The sequence below is a fragment of the Anomaloglossus baeobatrachus genome, chromosome 1 (assembly GCF_048569485.1).
Source record: "Anomaloglossus baeobatrachus isolate aAnoBae1 chromosome 1, aAnoBae1.hap1, whole genome shotgun sequence".
Taxonomy (NCBI): domain Eukaryota; kingdom Metazoa; phylum Chordata; class Amphibia; order Anura; family Aromobatidae; genus Anomaloglossus; species Anomaloglossus baeobatrachus.
The window spans coordinates 267,974,868-267,994,618 of NC_134353.1; positions in this window are offsets into that span (position 1 = coordinate 267,974,868).

The window sequence follows — 19,751 nt, forward strand, 5'->3', positions numbered from 1 at the left end:
GCCTGGAGGCCAAAGTTTTCTTCTCCCGGCGGGACGTCTACCATCATCTTCCCCTGGGTCACCCGGATCGTGACCTGAAGGCCGGTGAGCTTGTCACCTACACGCGCCACTGTGGGGAGAGGGGCTGGTTTACCCTTGATGTAAGGAGGAGGGCGAGCCGCAACGTTCCCAGGCGGCCCCAGTCCCCTCCCCCACCGTACGACTACGAAGTACAAGTCGAGGAGGAGTACGAGGAAGGTGACCTCAAGTAAGGCAGCGGATTCCCGTTGCAAAAGATTTAGTCCCCGTTGGGACCCTACAGCAAGTCCCCGTTGGAACCTACAGTTTGTTTTGTGGTAGCGGACCCAGCTACTGAAGCGCCCTCTGAGTGACTGCTCGGTGCGAAGTACCGTACCCGTTCCTGCTTGGGTAGCCTGGCCAGGTTCCTGTTTCCGGACTGGGGAAAAGGGGTGATGCCCATTTCTTAGGGGGATCATCAAGGTGTAGGTTGCTTGGGTGGGAAAGCGGAAGGACATGGACCCGTTCCCTGTTATGAATAAAAATGTTCCCGTTGTAACGGTTTAAGTAATCTGCCTCCCGTAAGGGAAGAAATGCAAAGTGCTTGTGTGAATGTTTTTCAATTGTTTATATCTTTTTCAGAAAAATAAAACCAGTGATGGACGGGCAGCCCATGGACGGTCTGCGTTAAACCAAGGGGGAATGTGATGCCCTGGACTAGCCAGGTAGTCACAGACACAACATCACACACACCCCTTCCCCAGACAGGTGACAACAGTCAAACAATAATCCTTGTTGCCACCCTCCAGGGTCTGATGTCCAAACCAGGTGGGTCGGAGCCAGGCAGTTGACTCCGCCCACCGAGGAGTTCACATTCCTGGAGGCGGGAAAACACATCAGTCAGAGTTGAAAAGAGAGAGTGGAGAGGAGAGGAGTAAAGACATGCACAGGCAGACCTGGGACCAGGCCTGCCACAGACTGTCTAGGTGTCTGGGTCGGAGCCCAGGCACCTCCAGCAAGGTCGGCAGACGGTGGTGGCCGTCTGCAGGAGTTGGTGAACGGTCGGTGGAACCCTAGGACTGGGGTCGGGCGGTGGCCCGCCGGTACCGAACTGGGGAGCCGATTGGAGCCATGCACCAGGCAGGGTACTCAGACCCCAACTAGGCTAGAAGCCGCCTTGATAGTCAAATTTACTGATTGCGGTCTGGACCTCAGGGGTTCATTCCCACCCAAGTCCCGATTGACGGCAACAGCCCAACCATCCCGGATAAGTGCCACTGCCAAAGGCAAGAGATCCAAAGGGCCAGCGCCTGCGGGCAAACGGGCTCCTACGACACTTACACGCCGGAGAGCGGACTACCAGTGTCCAGGCACAGGAGTCAAAAACTACATAACACAGGTGCAGGGAACCGACAGCCATCACCAGCCTGTCCAGGGAGAACACCACAGCTGGCTGTGGGCCCCGTCCATTTTACCGTTTGGTTTACCAGAGACTCTGTTATCTTGTGTCAGAGTGAGTACACCAGTGCCGTCAGGCACCTCACCACGCTGCACCGCGACCCTGCGCCCTGCACCCCGGCCCTCACCTTCCCGCGGGGCCCCGGGACCATCGCCCCCTGCCCACGGAGGGGTTAACATCAAGCTGCATAACACCGTCCCCGGGAAGCCTAGTCAACGACAGCAGTGGTGTCCACCATACAATCACCACAACCCGTGGGTGGCATCACGAACTTTATCAATCCCACCAAACAATCACCCAAACCCCTGCGTGCACTGCCACTACTCCTTTCAGAGCGACGTGACCCCCGGGTCCGTGAGTGGCTCGAGCCACCCCCGCAGCACACGAGCACGGATCCGAGTGGCTCGGCGGCTGCAGCCGAGGCCGTGGGGTGGTACAAATGTGCCACTAAATCCAGCCACTGTGCCACCTGGAAACATGAAAAGCTACTGTGCACCTAGCAAAATATGTATAGTCTTTGTGCCTCCTGAAAATACAAATAACCATTGTGCCTCCTGAAGAACAGTTTAAAAACTGTATCCCAAACAAAACAACCAAAATAAAATCACATACCTCCCATCCAATGTTGCCGCATTTGTGAGGCCCCTGACTAGTCAGGGCATCACAGGATACTGCACGCTCTTTATCTCTTAGTGCAGGACTCAACCTCCCATGATTCTGGGTTCCCAACTTATGGTACTGCTTCCATCAGCATCCAAATCCCAACCACACCTCACACCATACCCTGTCAGACACACCAGTGGGATGCTGAGCTAAAATAGGGCTGCCCACCTAGGGGTCAGGCAGACTGGTGGGAGGGAAGTAAGTCAGTGTAGTGGTAGCCCTCGAGTAGGGAGGAGCTGGGGAGTGTGTGGCTCCCTGGGAGTGAGAGGTTGGGTCGCAGATGGTGGTCTGGGCCTGAAGAGTCGGAGACCTGGTCACAGGGTATTGAGGCTGGGTGCCTGAGCCCGGTCTTGGAGGACTGGAAGCAGAGGCATCTGAGTCTAATAACCAGTCCGGGACCGAAAGCATGGAGGGATACTTAACCTTAGGTCGGAGAGTAGCTTCAGGCAACCCGGCAATTACGGAGGATAGTGACTTTATGGACTGTCCCCAAGAAGCTCAGAGATCCGGGGCACTAGCACAACGAGGAAGATAGGGCTTTGCAACCCAAGCAGCCCACAGAAATCCCAAGCGTGAGCCCTTGAGAGCACATCTCCACTACTAATAAGTAGAGAGCGGGGCCCGGACAGCTTTATGCCAAGGGGCCACCAGAGCACTTCAAATTTGCGCACAGTGGCAGGTTCCGGACCACCCGGCAGTACTATAGGGGATGGATACCCTGACGAGCTCCCCTAAGAGGGCATCGGCACCCAGAGACTTGGTATACCTTGTTGTCAGAGTCTGCTTTTCATCATCGATGTTGCCTGAGTGAGTACATGGTCCTCCCCTGCTTCCAGTCCACACCACGCTCCCCAACACCACCATCCAGAGTCCCGAGGCCTCCCCTACCCGTGGAGGGAAAGGTCATCTGGTTGCCCCCACTCCATCTCTCCCGGGTACTCCTATCGGTAGCAGCGGTACTCCCCCTACCGCGAACCACGGGTGGCGTCACAAACTCGTATCCCCTGTAAATACTCCCCTTTACATTTGAGTGGCCATGAGCCCCCGGGTCCGGAGACCCTCGAGCCACAGCAAATCCCGGATCCGAGTGGTTCGACTGCTGTAGGGGTGGCACACCTCGAATTTACCTGGCGTCACAAACAGGATTCGGATGGGACCCGCTAACCTGGGTGATGTGCGCCTTGAAAGTCGAAGCAACGGTGTCAAAATTCCGTTCCCGCCATTTTCCTCCAAAACGCTATCATCCTGACAAAAAGCGCGCAAAGCTGAAGCCCCGCCCCTCATCCTCAGAGTGTGGCCATAACCGGAAGTTCCCAGAGTTCCCGGGCGCAAGAGTTATTGGCTGACGAAAACCAAGGGGGAACGGGAGAATGTCTGTGCCGTATTATGGGCATGCCGCAGCACTACACCCGCCAGACGAGGTTGATGCGGATGCAGCGGGCACCACTCCGGCCAAAGGAGCGGTAGCACCCGGGGCTGAGGTGGTCGCACCGATTATGCCGATCACCTTACCCTACATGCCCGGTGCCGCATAGCTACTGTACCTCAGTATGATGTCCACCCTGACACCTTGCAGGGATTCAAGCGGGAGATTTGCATAGTCCTAGATATGTACAGTATGTCCTAACCGGCTGGCAGCAGGCGTCTGTGGTTCTTGACCAGCTGACAGGCAAGCTGGAGGTAGAAACGTGGACTGATGAGAACCAAACCTTAGTGTCCGCCATCTTTAAATGGCTGAGATCTGTGTTTGAGACCCGCACCGAAGTTGAGAGGATGAGGTTCTACAGCTGCAAGCAATGTCCCCAAGACAGCATCAGAGACTACGCCCTCAGATTGCAAGCGGTGCTGAGGACTCTGAAATTGGTTAATGACAACGGTGAACAGGAGGAGAACAAGATGCTTGTCGAGCAGTTCACTGGAAGACCGCAAGCAGCTACGGCTGTGGGCCCTGGAGCATCCTAAACTGGACTTTGCTGCTCTGAAGGAACCCCCAGAGGCGACTGACTCTCCTCTCCCATGCTGGCAAGCCGGCACCTCTCCTCTACATGTGAAGCCTCCTGTTTTAGCATTGCAAGAGCCAACATCTCCGGCAATGCCTGTAGGAGGAACCAGTGATTTGTCTTCACAGGTGCAGTAGCTGAGCAGCGACGTTGCAAGGATCCTGGAGGCGATGCAGCTCAAGCCAAAGGCCAAGCCAGCAGGGAAGATCCAGCTAGCCGTCTGCCCAGAAGATGTCCCCTGGATGAGAAGAAGGACCTCAACGTACAGAGGAAAGAACAGTGACCGGTATGAACAGCTAGTCTTTTATAAATGTAACAAGACCGGCCACTATGCCCTGTTCTGTACTTTAAAGGGCAACCCCTGGGGCCAAGGGCCAATCCCCAGGAATAAACTCACAAGGCCGAGTGGATTGGCGAGAGCGGTACGTGGGAGGAAAGCCCATCATTTCCATCACCCTGGATGGGATCCCGACCTCTGCACTCCTTGATACCGGCTCACAGGTAAGAACTATTCCCTATGTACTGTACAAGAAGTTTTGGTTAGATGATGAACTCAACCTGCCAGATGACAGCATTACCATCTACGCCGTCAATGGGTTACCAGTGACTCAAATTGGGTTAAAGGAGGTGACCATTAAGGTGGGCCGGGTAGAGTTAGTGCGACAAGGACTCATAGTCGTACAGAATGACCCTAGTGACCGGAACGCTAAGATAATTTTGGGAACAAATGTCATTGAGAACTGTATGAGGGAAGTGCTGTTTTTACTCCAACAGCTATCTGAGACTGCAGGAGCAGAGCGACAGAGGGTCCTGCAATGAGAGATCTGGGCCCTTCTGCAGCGGCAACAGGTAAATCTATCTGGATGAGTAATTAGCGGTGTACGGGTAATGGATGTAGCCCCTCTTGTAGTGCCCCCGCAGAGTGAGATGATGATATGGTACAGGGCAGCTGTAGGCTCCCGTGGACAAGATTACAAGGCAGTGGTAGGGCCCCTGCCCTCAGAGCACTGGCCCACTGTATTGCGGCCAGATAGGTAGTTGTTGTCTTGAAGGGGAGGGTGCTTGTGCGAGTGTTGAATTGCGGGGATAAAGAGGTTAAATTTCCCAGGTATGCAGCCATTGCCAAGCTGTTCACAGTAATTATAGATTTCATCCAGGCAGCAAATTCGACAAATGCATCAGACCAGTCCTCCAGTGACAGTTCCGAAGAGCAGTTAGAGAAGTGATGCCAGGAGCTACATGTAGGAACTAGAGATGAGCGAACCGGTCGCGGTTAAGCTCGAGCTTGGTTCGCCGAACGGAGGTCTCGTTCGAGTTCGGTTCGGCGAACCGGTTCGGCAAACCACTCGAACCCATAGGAAACAATGGGAGGCAATCACAAACACATAAAAACACATTATAAATGTACACATACATAACACTTACTGGTCCCCGTGACACGTCCTGCACTCTGTCTCCTGCCGCTATTCCAACCGATGATCGCTGAATCCTCCCGGTAACCAGCACTGCCAGCAGTGATGCAGGACCTATCGTGACGTCAAAATAGCCATGTGACCAGTCACGTGTCTGTTATCTCATTGGCTACAGACTGGTCACATGACTATGACGCGTCATGTAGGACCTGCGAGTGCATCTCTCCAGTACGCGGTGATCGTTTGTGTATCACCGTGTACCCGGGACATGCTCTGGCACGCGGTCGTCGGGTTCCCGGTCTACTTCTCTGTTCCGTTATAAACCGGCTGCCACAGCCGGTCGATAACGGAGATCACCGTTGCTATAGCAACGCACTTGTCAGTGGTGACATTACCGCTCACAAGCTGCAGCTCGGGGAATAGCACCTCTTTCTTCCTATGCAGCGCTGATGTAGCAGAGCTGCATGTGTTGAAGGAGAAGGAAGACAGAAGAGCCGGATCGTGGAGGAATGCGAGGAAGTAATAAACATGGAGTCTCTAAATGTGTCTGTGTATTTATTTCTATTAAAGTATTTTTTTCTCTGTGTGGTGTCTTTTTTAACCCTTTATTGGAGATTCTTAATGGCTGGGTCAAACTTGCCTGACATTAAGAATCTCTGGCTTAATACTAGCTAGTAAAACAAAGCCAGTATTAACCCTTATTACCCAGCAAGCCACCGTCACCAGGGCTGTTGAAGAGTTGGATACAGCGCCAGATGATGGCGCTTCTATGAATGCGCCATTTTCTGGGGCGGCTGCGGATTGCGATTCGCAGCAGAGGCACCAAGAAACCACGGGCTAACCTGTGCTGTGGATTCCAATCTCCAGCTGCCTAGTTGTACCTGGCTGGACACAAAAATATGGCAAAGCCTACTTCATTTGTTTTTTAATTAATTCATGAAATAAGTGAAATAATTAAAAAAACTGGCTTCCCTATATTTTTAGTTCCCATTCGGGTACAAATGGGCAGCTGGGGGTTGGGGGCAGCCCGTAGCTGCCTGCTGTACCTGGCTAGCATACAAAAATATGGCGAAGCCCACGTCATTTTTTTGGTGGGCAAAAAACTCCTGCACACAGTCCTTGATGGAGTATGCTGAGCCTTGTAGTTCTGCAGCTGCTGTCTGCTCTCCTGCATACACTAGTGAATGGAGCATGCTGAGCCTTGCTGTTCTGCAGCTGCTGTCTGCTCTCCTCCATACAGACAGACAGCAGCTGCAGAACTACAAGGCTCAGCATACTCCATCCAGGACTTTATGCAGGACTTTTTGCCCCCCAAAAAAATTATTTAGGCTTTGCCATATTTTTGTATGCTAGCCAAGTACAGCACGCAGCTACTGGCTGCCCCCAACCCCCAGCTGCCTATTTGTACCCGGCTGGGAACCAAAAATATAGGGAAGCCCTTTTTTATTATTAAATATTTCATGAATTTCATGAAATAATTCAAAAACAAATGACGTGGGCTTTGCCATATTTTTGTATGCTAGCCAGGTACAGCAGGCACCTACGGGCTGCCCCCATCCCGCAGCTACCTATTTGTACCCAGCTGGGAACCAAAAATATAGGGAAGCCCTTTTTATTATTTCATGAAATAATTAAAAAACAAATGACGTGGGCTTTGCCATATTTTTGTGTCCAGCCAGGTACAACTAGGCAGCTGGGGATTGGAATCCACAGCACAGGTTGGCCTGAGCTTTCTGGACCCCTCTGCTGCGAATTGTAGTCTGCAGCTGCCCCAGAAAATGGCGCTTTCATAGAAGCGCCATCATCTGGCGCTGTATCCAACTCTTCCAGCTGCCCTGGTGACGGGTGGCTTGCTGGGTAATAATGGGGTTAGGGCTACCTGTATATTATCAACTGTCCCTAAGCCCGAAATTCATGGTGGCACGCCAATATTAGACATGGCCACGATGAATTTCTAGTACCGATAAAAAGAACCACAACACACAGAAAAATATTTTTATTATAAATAAAACACAACACAATTAGTGACTCCATCTTTAGTGAAATAAAGAGCACCCCTCCGCAATAATCCTGGTTCAAGGGTCCCACGCCGTCCAATCCGGATCCAATATCATCTGATCGGTTTTCTGGAAGGCAAAGCGATCAGATGATGTGTCAGGTTCAAGGGCCTGATTCACAGGACACAGCAGCTGATTGTATAAACGGCTTTTATACAATCAGCTGATGCATCAGTGCAAAAAAACAAAAAAAACAAACTACACACTTCAGTGCAGACTCCTGTCCGACAGCATCAGCTGATAGTTTAGCCGGCCAGGCGGTAAAAAGCCAGCCTCACCGCTCGACTTATAGTGTCAGCTGATACCGTCAAGTGACCGCATCAGCTGATCATCGCCAAGTCTGAGAAAGAGAGAGAGAAAGAAGATAGAGAGAGAAAGAAGCAAAAGAGGAGAAAGAAGAGAAAGAGAGAAGAAAGAGAGAGAAAGAAGAAAGAGAAGAAAAAGAGGAGAAAGAAGAGAAAGTAGAGAAAGAAGAGAAAGACGAGAAAGTAGAGAAGAAGAGAAAGAAAGGAGAGAGGGAAAGGAGAGAAAGAGAGAAGAAAGAGAGAGAAAGAAGAGAGAGAGAAAGAGAGAGAAGAGAAAGAGGAGAAAGAAGAGAAAGAGGAGAAAGAAGAGAAAGAAGAGAAAGAAGAGAAAGTAGAGAAAGAAGAGAAAGAAAGGAGAGCAAAGGAGAGAAAGAAAGTAGAGAGAGATAGGAGAGAGGGAAAGGAGAGAGAGAGAAAGGAGAGAAAGAAAGGAGAGAAAGAGAGAGAGAAAGAAGTGAAAGAGAGAAGGAAGAGAGAGAGAAAGAAAGAGAGAAAGAAGAGAGAGAAGAGAAAGAGGAGAAAGAAGAGAAAGTAGAGAAAGAAGAAAAAGTAGAGAAAGAAGAGAAAGAAAGGAGAGAGGGAAAGGAGAGAAAAAAAAGAGAGAGAGAGATAGGAGAGAGGGAAAGGAGAGAGAAATGAGAGCAAGAAAGGAGAGAGAGAAAGAGAGAGAGAAAGGAGAGAAAGAAAGGAGAGAGAGAAAGAAGAGAAAGAGAGAAGGAAGAGAGAGAGAAAGAGAGAAAGAAGAGAGAGAGAAGAGAAAGAGGAGAAAGAAGAGAAAGAAGAGAAAGGAAAGAAAGAACAGAAAGAAAAGAGAGAGAGAGAGAAAAGAAAGAGAGAAGGAAGAGAGAGAGAAAGAAAGAGAGAAAGAAGAGAGAGAAGAGAAAGAGGAGAAAAAAGAAAAAGAAGAGAAAGTAGAGAAAGAAGAGAAAGAAAGGAGAGAGGGAAAGGAGAGAAAGAAAGGAGAGAGAGATAGGATAGAGGGAAAGGAGAGAGAGAGAAAGGAGAGAAAGAAAGGAGAGAAAAGAGAGAGAGAAAGAGGAGAAAGAAGAGAAAGAAGAGAAAGTTCAGAAAAAAGAGAAAGTAGAGAAAGAAGAGAAAGAAAGGAGAGAGGGAAAGGAGAGAAAAAAAGGAGAGAGAGAAAGAGAGAGAGAAAGGAGAGGAAGAAAGGACAGAGAGAAAGGAGAGAAAGAAAGGAGAGCGATATAGGAGAGAGAGTAAGGAGAGAGAGAAAGAAAGGAGAGAGAGAAAGAAGAGAAAGAGAGAAGGAAGAGAGAGAGAGAAAGAGAGAAATAGAGAAAGAGAGAAAGAAGAGGGAGAAGAGAAAGAGGAGAAAGAGGAGAAAGAAGAGAAAGTAGAGAAAGAAGAGAAAGAAAGGAGAGAGAGAAAGGAGAGAAAGAAAGGAGAGAAAGAAAGGAGACAAAGGAGAGAGAGAGAGAGAGAGCTCACAGCTGATGTCCGGCTCCTCCCCTCAGTACGTAATTGAATTATATTTATAAATATATTATAAATAAAATTTATTATAAATAAATTTACCAGGTCTAGAACTTGCAACCTTATGCTCCCTAGGTGAGCCCTCTATCCACTCAGCTATTGCTTCTAATATGAATGATAGGCACATTTGGTAGTCTTGAAGTCTGGATTGCTGAAGTCTCAGCTGACCACGTGATTCATTTAAAGCTATGTGAAGCTCATGCAGAGCACTCGTGTTCTGTAGCAGAGATGACAGTGTCATGTGGATTACGTCGGACCTGGAGGGGTATTGGAGAATAAAATGGTGAAACTGCGTTTTTTTGTCTATAATTATAATTTGAAATTATAAATTAAAAAAAAAAAAGCATTACCAGGACTAGAACTCTCGACATTATGCTTCTTAGGCAGGCACTTTATCCACTAGTCTATTGCTTCTTACGAAAGAGCTAGGCAGATAGGAGCCACTACATCCCGAGAGAGCAGAGCTAACCTTGTCGTGTGGATTACTTCAGACCTGGAGGGGGATTTTTGGGATTAATAAAGGGGTGAACCAGGATTGTTTTTTGTCTTTTATTCCAAATAAAGGATTTTTCGCGGTGTGTGTTTCTTTACTTTCACTTACAGTTTAATCATGGAAGGTATCTCGGGGAGACATCTGCCATGATTAAACTCATTATTACCCCAATTGCCACCACACCAGGGCAATTCGGGATGAGCTGGGAAGAGTCCCAGGACTGTCGCACCTAATGGCTGCTGGGTGACATTGTTAGGGTGGTGGGCTCCCCATACCGTGGCGCTCTCCATCCTGACAATACCAGCTGACTAATGAAGCGGCAGCCATTTTCTAAAGAGGAAAAGACGCCACAGATTTGTGACAGCCGGGGAGCGAGACGCCCGTGATCGGTGAGTAGGAAAGGGAAAGGGATTGTGCTGGGGACGCAGGACACATGCAGATAGCAACATGTGCACATAGCCTTACTGTGAAAAGCCACATTTATAGTGATAGAACTATTCTCGAACGTAACTTGAGCTACCAAACTTTTAGAAAAAAGCTTGAGTTCGAGTTCTAACTAGAACACCCCCCAAAATCACTCGAACCGTGAACTGGAGAACCGCGAACCGCGCTCAACTCTAGTAGGAACTGACTCTACATCTCCACATCACAAGCAGGGGGTCTTCATGGTAGTGCAGGAGTACAAACAAGTCTTTAGCAAGCACCCACTAGATTTCGGGAGGATAAAAGGGGTACAACTACACATAACCACAGGTGCTCATCCACCCATTAAGGAGAGGTACAGGCCCATACCACCTGCCCATTATCAATGTGCAAAGAACATGCTGAAAAACATGAAAGAGGCTGGGGTCATCCATGATAGTTGCAACCCCTGAGCAGCTCCCCTGGTATTGGTAAAGAAGAAGGATGGCACTAAGAGGATGTGTGTGGATTACAGACAAATCAACAAGATCACACATAAGGATATCTATCCTCTACCCCGAATTGAAGAATCCTTAGCGGCCTTAAATCTGCAAATTACTTCTCTACTCTTCATCTTACTAGTGGATACTGGCAAGTGGCTGTTGCTGAGGAAGACCGGGAGAAGACTGCCTTTGCCACCCCGATGGGGTTATGTGAATTCAACAGCATGCCGTTCGGGCTGTGCAATGCACCGGGAGGAACATTTCAGAGACTCATGTAGTGCTGTTTGGGCAACTGCAACTTCGAAACTGTCCTGCCTTACCTGGATGATGTCATCGTATATTCCAAAATGTATGAAGCGCTTCTGGAACATCTGGCGGAAGTATTTGAAGCTCTTTCCAGGTATGGGATGAAATTAAAACCATTTAAATGTCATCTACTGAAACCTAAGGTCCAATACCTGGGACACGTGGTCAGCGCCAAGGGTGTGGCTCCAGATCCTGAGAAGATTACGGCTATCCAGCACTGGCAAAGGCCTAAGAACATCAGAGAAGTACGCCAGTTCCTAGGACTTATGGGCTACTACAGAAGGTTTGAGAAAGGCTACACCAAAATGGCAGCTCTCTTGCAAGATCTCTTAGTTGGCCAAACCAAGCACAGCTAGGCTTCTGGATCTCTATTCGTCTGGGGTGAGGAACAAAAAAATTCTTTCAGCCAGATGAAGTCTGCCCTAACAGGGGAAGAATTCTTGCATACCCTGACTACAACCTCCCTTTCGCTCTGTATACTGATGTCAGCAACACGGGACTAGGAGCTGCTTTATCCCAAATGCAGAATGGCAAGGAAAAGATGATTGCATATGCCAGTAGAAAGCTATGCCCTACAGAAAGAAACCCTGAGAACTAAAGTTCCTTCAAGCTGGAGTTCTTGGCACTCGTCTGAGCCGTCACCTAGAGATTCAAGTACTACTTGGCCTCTGCAAAATTTACTGTGCACACGGACAACAATCCCTTGACCCACCTGGACATGACAAAACTTGGAGCGCTGGAACAACGTTGGGTTGCATGACTGGCAAATTATGATTTCACCATAAAATACAAAGCTGGCCGCAAGAACACCAATGCGTATGCACTATCCAGAATGCCCCACTTACCTGACGATGGAAAGGATGAAGATGACCTGGAAGAGATTGAATTGCCTGCCTTACATCGCCCTATTAGCATGGAACTGTCCCGGTCCTACAGCAGTCAACAGGAGACAACCTTCAATCCTTTACCCCATCACGGTTGGCAAGAAGCACAGGATGGTGATCCTGCAATCAGACTAATCAAGGCATTAATATCTCAAGCTGGTCCCCACCTTGACCAAGGCACTAAAGAGGAAGCTAAGAAGTTGTGGAAAGACAGGAGTAGACTGTATCTCCACCGGGGCAAGTTGTGCAGAAGTCTCACCAATCCCAAGATGCATGAAAGGATCTACCAGATAGTGATACCCAAAGCATATGTGCCGGTGGTCTTAGAGGTGTATCATGATCGAGCTGGGCACTTTGGATGGAAAAAGTTGAAGATGCTGCTGAGAAGTCGCTTCTATTGGATTGGAATGAGAGACACCATAGAAGCATGGTGCAGAAATTGTGGTCCCTGCGCTTTGGGAGGAAAGATGGCACCAGTCAGTGAGTGCCACTTCAACCAATAGTCACCAAACAGCCCTTGGAGCTTGTAGCTTTGGATCACGCCAAGCTTACCCCAAGCAGGAGTGGTTACACCTGTGCACTCACGATGGTGGATCACTATTCAAGGTTCCTGGTGGTGGTACATGTTAAAGATTTAACTGCCAACACAGCGGCGAAGGCATTCCAAGCACATTTTTGCAGGCCGCATGGGTACGCAGACCTCAACGACCAAGGTCCAGCGTTCGAGGCTGAAATCTTCAGGGAATTCTGTAGCCTGTACGGATATAAGAAGATACGCACTACCCCCTACCTTGCTCAAATAAATGGAATGTGCAAAAAGATGAACCACCTAGTAATCAACCTGCTGAAGACTCTTCCACTTGAGAGGCGGAACCAGTAGCCTGAAAAATTGCCAGATCTTGTTGACATCTACAATAATATTCCTGTGGGCTCCACCAAATGCACACCCGCTTACCTGATGAGAGCCAGACCTGGGAGATTCCCAGTGGACTTAGAGATGGAAGTTGAACTGCCTGAAGCTTACTCGCCTGATGCGGATTGGGACTTGCGTTGCAAGATCCAGTATAAACAGATCCAAGAATATGTTGAAGAAAATTTGAACCAGAGTAGAGAGAAGCAAGAAAAGAACTTCAACAAGCAGGCAAGAGCTACTCCTTTCTCACCAGGCGAGATGGTACAAAAAAGAAAGTGAAAATTACACAAATTGGATGACCAGTGGGAGAAGGAATGTGGTGCAGCCCCCTATTTTTGACAATCAGAAGACTTACCTTATCAGTAAAGATCAAGGTAGAACCACATATGCTATCTCCAGAGACCACCTGAAGAACCAGAACCCCTAAGGCTGCTTTCACACATCCGTTTTTTGCAGTGCTGCTCAATCCGGCTCAAAAACCTATGCAACGGGTGCGGCGAAAAAACGGTATCCGTTGCATAAGTTTTTCCATACGGCCCGTCCGTTTTTTGCCGAATGCGGCCTGATACTGAGCATGCGCAGTTCAAAAAAACCGCATCCGGCGGCCAGATGCATTTTTTGCCGCAGAATGCCGCATCCAGCGTCCATAGGCTTGTATTGTAAATCGCGTGCATCGGTTTTTTTGCCGCACAAAATAACATGCCAGGCAACGTTCCATCCGGCCGCCGCATGGGCTAAATATGCCGCATACGGCAAAAAACAGGTGCAACGCAAGGCCATGCGGCACAATACGGTGCTAACGTAAGTCTATGTGGAAAAAACGCAACCGGCGGCAAAAAAAATGGATGCAATTTTTCTGCAAAATGCCGTATTGTGCCGCTCAGCAAAAACCGGATGTGTGAAAGCAGCCTTACGGGTACTTTGCACACTACGACATCGCAAGACGATGCTTGCGATGCCAAGCGCGATAGTCCCTGCCCCCGTCGCAGCAGCGATATCTTGTGATAGCTGCCGTAGCAAACATTATCTCTATGGCAGCTTCACATGCACATACCTGCCCTGCGACGTCGCTCTGGCCGGCGACCCGCCTCCTTTCTAAGGGGGCGGGTCGTGCAGCGTCACAGCAACGTCACATGGCAGGCGGCCAATAGAAGCAGAGGGGCGGAGATGAGCGGAACGTAAACATCTCGCCCACCTCCGTCCTTCCGCATAGCCGGCGTGAGCCGCAGGACACAGGTACGCTGATGTTCCTCGCTCCTGCGGCTTCTCACACAGCGATGTGTGCTGCCGCAGGGGAACGAGGAACAACATCATACCGTCGCTGCAGCGAAATTATGAAAATGTCGGACACTACACCGATGATACGATTATGACGCTTTTGCGCTCGTTAATCGTATCAAAAAGGATTTACACACTCCGATATCAACAGCGACGCCGGATGTGCGTCACTTTCGATTTGACCCCACCGACATCGCACCTGTGATGTCGCAGTGTGCAAAGTACCCCTTAGAGTTCCAGATGAACCCCAGCCCCAGCCTCAAGTCATAGAAAGGAAAAAGAGAACCATCCGTACAATCCTAGGTGATTTCCCAGAAGATTTCAAAATGGAGCAGTGATAGTTTCTGTGTTAACATTCCCACAACCTGTGGAGGAACCAGAACAGGAAGGACCTACTGACAATGCACTCCCCTCAGCACCTAGAGTAGCACCCATACCCTTCCCCGAACACGTAGAGTCCTATCAGCCACACCTGTCATTGATAGTGAGGAACCCGCAGCAGACATTGCCATACTACAAGGGGAAGCAGAGGGTCCAGAGTTGAGAAGGTCGACTGGTGTTAACTTTGGTCAGCCCCCACTGAGATATAGAGAGTAGTGGTAGCGGAACCTGGCTACTCTACAAAGTTTAAAGTTAAAAAAAGTTAAGTATGTGTTTCAATGCTACTAATGTTGGGTGCAATGTTGAAAATGCTGAATGAAAATGTTGATTTTTATGCTCACTAATTAACCGATTACCTCATCTGATTCAGGAGTTATAAAGTTTGCAACTGGTGCATGGACCTTGTTTTATCCTATTGCTAGTAAAAATGGACCATGGCTGCGGGACTGGCAGCAGCCAGCATGAACTTGTGCTATTGTAAATAGTTGCACCTTGTGCGCCCACCAGCGTCAACTTTTATACCTCCAGGACTTCAACCCCGTCACGGACCCAAAGTAGGAAGCAGTGGGTTACAGGTTGTTTGGGTGGCGTGTTCAAGGGAGAGGGACAATGGGAATGGACTGTTGCAGGAAGGGGCTGCAGCAGAGTAGGCTGAGCCACCGGCTACCGCCACAAACGATAACGTTCCCATGGTTCTTTTAATAAAAATGAACTCTAAGAGTTTTTGGTTATGCAACGTTCAAGTAATGTTCCTCCTCTGTGCGGGAAGAGAAATTATTAATTAAAGTTGTTATTCTTTTTTTTTTCAGGTAACTATAAAGAAACCTCTGGATGTCCTTTTGCTCGGGGACGAGGTACGTTTAACCAAGGGGGAATGCGATGCCCCTGGACGAGTCAGGGCATCACAGGGTACTGCACGCTCTTTGTCTCTTAGTGCAGGACTCAACCCCCCATGGTTCTGGGCTCCCAACCTATGGTACTGACTCCATCAGCATCCAAATCCCAACCACACCTCCCAGCACACCCTGTCAGACACACCAGTGGGCTGCTGAGCTGGAATAGGGCCACCCACCTAGGGTCAGGCAGACTGGTGGGAGGGAAGTAAGTCAGTATAGTGGTAGCCCTCGAGTAGTGAGGAGGTGGGGAGTGTGTGGCTTCCTGGGAGTGAGAGGTTGAGTCGCAGATGGTGGTCTGGGCCGGAGGAGTCGGAGACCTGGTCTCAGGGTATTGAGGCTGGGTGCCTGGGCCCGGTCTTGGAGGACGGGAGGCATATGAGTCTAATAACCGTTCCGGGATCGAAAGCACGGCGGGGTACTGGACCCTAGGTCGGGGAGTAGCTTCAGGCAACCCGGCAATTAACTTGCGGAGGATAGTGACTTTATGGACTGTCCCCAAGAAGGTCAGAGATCCGGGGCACAAGCGCAACGAGGGGGATAGGGCTTTCCAACCCAAGCAGTCCACAGAAATCCCTAGCGTGAGCCCTTGAAAGCACAGCTCCACTACCAATAAGTAGGGAGCGGGGCCCGGACAGCTTTATGCCAATGGGCCACCAGAACACTTCTAATTTGTGCACGGAGGCAGGCTCCAGATCACCTGGCAGTACTATAGGGGACGGATAATCGTACGAGCTCCCCAAGAGGGCAGCGGCACCCAGAGACTTGGTTTACCTTGTTGTCAGAGTCTGCTTTTCATCACCGATGTTGCCTGAGTGAGTACATGGTCCTCCCCTGCTTTCAAGCCACACCACTCTCCCCAAGACTACCATCCAGAGTCTCGGGGCCTCCCCTACCCGTGGATGGAAAAGTCTTCTGGCTGCCCCCACTCCATGTCCCCCGGGTACTCCCATCGGCAGTGGCAGTACTCCCCTTACCGCGAACCACGGGTGGCGTCACAAAGTATTATCCCCTGCAAATACCCCCTTTACATTCGAGTGGCCGCGAGCCCCCGGGTCCGGAGACCCTCAAGCCACAGCAAATCCCGGATCCGAGCGGTTCGACCGCTGTAAGGGAGTCACACATTGCTCTGTCTTCCAGCTGCCGTAGTCTGCCAGGCTCCTGTAGAATAACACTGGCAGCACAAAGACATATTGGTGCCACCTTTGTAATAGAGAAGATGCCAAATTGTGAGGCAGATGCTACTGATATACTTACAATAACTGCATTTGCCAAACTATGTGGATGCTATTAAATGTATCAGTGGCGCCGGAAAAAACTATGACAAGCTTCTTGCTTTACTGTCCTGCAAGTAAAAGGCAGCAGTATGGCCGGTGAGGGGGCACAAACACACATAATAAAAAGGCAAACATAGACACAGACAGATCATGCTGCAGTTTTCTAGTGAGTGATTTATTTATTTAATCCCAGATCTGGATTCAGTGCTACTGAATAATGTCCTTTATTCTGCTGTTTTATCTCCATCATGCAGTCACTGCTTCTGAGGTTGTGCTAAGTAGAGAAAGAAGTCTGCAGCATATACAGAGTGTCTATTAGCATATACTTTTTCCCATCACGCTTCTTAACAAAACTGGACAAAACCAAACTCATCATCTTTCTTCCATCCCTCTTAACTTATCTACCAGATGTACTGTATCTAGCTATATAAATGACGTGTTTTCCAAATTAGCAGAAATCTGCTGCCTTGGAGTAATCCTTCACTCTGCCATGTACTTAAAACCACAAATCCAGTTCCTCGACACCTCCTGCTGCCTCCAACTCAAAAGTATTTTTTAACGTCTCTCTTCCTCACCACAATCTAGTAAAATGTTAGTGCATACCCTAATCATCTCCCACCTTGACTACTGCAATATTCTTCTGCTAACAGTCTCACAACTCTCAAGTCCATCCTTAACTTTGCTGCTTAATTAATCCACCTCTCCCCTCACTACTTCTCCTCCTCTTCATTTTGTAAATCTCTCCCATGTCTCCCAGTTTCCCAACTGATACTGCTTAAACTACTAAAGGCCCCGTCACACTAAGCAACATCGCTAGCAACATCGTTGCTAACGAACAACTTTTGTGAGGTTGCTAGCGATGTTGCTGTGTGTGACATCCAGCAACAACCTGGCCCCTGCTGTGAGGTCGTTGGTTGTTGCTGAATGTCCTGGGCCATTTTTTAGTTGTTGCTGTCCCGCTGTGAAGCACAGATCGCTGTGTGTGACAGCGAGACAGCAACAACTAAATGTGCAGGAGCAGGAGCCGGCTTCTGCGGAGGCTGGTAACCAATGTAAACATCGGGTAACCAAGAAGCCCTGTCCTTGGTTACCCGATATTTACCTTTGTTAGCAGCCTCCGCCGCTCTCACTGTCAGTGCCGGCTCCTGCTCTGTGCACATTTAGCTGCAGCACACATCGGGTAATTAACCCGATGTGTGCTGTAACTAGGAGAGCAAGGAGCCAGCGCTAAGCATTGTGCGCTGCTCCCTGCTCTGTGCACATTTAGCTGCAGCACACATCGGCTAATTAACTCGATGTGTGCTGTAACTAGGAGAGCTGGGAGCCAGCGCTCAGTGTGCGCTGCTCCCTGCTCTCTGCACGTGCGGTGGTAACCAAGGTAAATATCGGGTTGGTTAACCGATATTTACCTTAGTTACCAAGCGCAGCATCTTCCACGCGGCGCTGGGGGCTGGTCACTGGTTGCTGGTGAGCTCACCAGCAACTTGTGTAGCGACGCTCCAGCGATCCCTGCCAGGTCAGGTTGCTGGTGGGATCGCTGGAGCGTCGCAGTGTGACATCTCACCAGCAACCTCCTAGCAACTTACCAGCAATCCCTATCGTTGTTGGGATCGCTGGTAAGTTGCTAAGTGTGACTGGACCTCAACAGTGTGCTATAATCCTGTGCATAATCAGTCACTTCCATATATCTCTGAACTAATCTCCTGATATTTTATCACATATAATCTCCATACCTCAGAAGACTTCTTTCTGTCCTCCACTCTTGTAAATTCGTCACGTAATCTACTTTAAGACTTCTGGGTATCTCTTATGATCTGGAATTCCATGCCCCAACATGTCCGACTATCTTTAAAAAATTCAGACAGAACTTCAAGAAAGCTTATACCTGCCATGACCCCATTGACACCTCACTACCACCTGAGCTGTCGCAAACCCCCCAACCTACCGCTCCTTCCCCATCATACAGTGGACTGTAAGCCTTCAAGGACAGGTCCTTCTCCCCTATGTTCGAGCTGTAATTGTTAGTTTGCTCATTGTAATTTGTATTTTGTACAGTGTGAAAAACAAATATTTGATACACTGTCAATTTTGCAAATTTTCCTACCTACAAAGAATGGAGAGATCTGTAATTTTATCATTTGTATACTTCAGCTGTGACAGAATAATAAAATAAAACAAAAAACAAACAAACAGAAAATCACATTGTATGATTTTTAAATAAATAATTTGCATTTTGTTGCATTAAATAAGTATTTGATACAATAGAAAAACAGAACATAATTTTGGTACAGAAACCTTTGTTTGCAATTACAGAGGTCAGATATTTCCTCTAGTTCTTGGCCAATTTTGCACAGACTGCAGAAATGATTTTGGCCCACCCCTCCATACAGATATTCTCCGGATATTTCAGGTTTTGGGGCTGTCGATGGGCAACATTGAGTTTTAGCTCCCTCCAAAGATGTTCTATTGGGTTCAGGTATGGAGACTGACCAGGCCACTCCAGACCTTGAAATGGAGCCACCCCATAGTTTCCCTGGCTGTGTGTTTCCGGTCATTGTCATGCTGGAAGACCCATCCATGATCCATCTTCAATGTTCTTACTGAGGGAGGGAGAATGTTGGCTAATATCTCGAGATACATGACCCCATCCAACTTCCCTTCAATGCAATGTAGTCATCCTGTCCCCTTTGCGGAAAAGAACCCACAGGTATGATGTTTCCACCCCCATGCTTTACAGTTGGAACGGTGTTCTTGGGGTTGTACTCATCGTTCTTCTTCCTCCAAACACAGCGCGTGGAGTTGATATAAAAAAATAAAGTTCTGACCACATGACCTTCTCCCATGCCTCCTCTGGATCATCCAGATTGTCATTGGTGAACTTCAAACAGGCCTGGACATGTGCTGGTGGGAGCAGTGGGACCTTGCGTGCCCTGCAGGCTTTAATCCCTGATGGTGTAGTGTATTGACTATAATATTTGAGAGTGTGGTCCAAGCTTTCTTTAGGTCATTGACCTGGTCATCCCTTATAGTTCTGGGC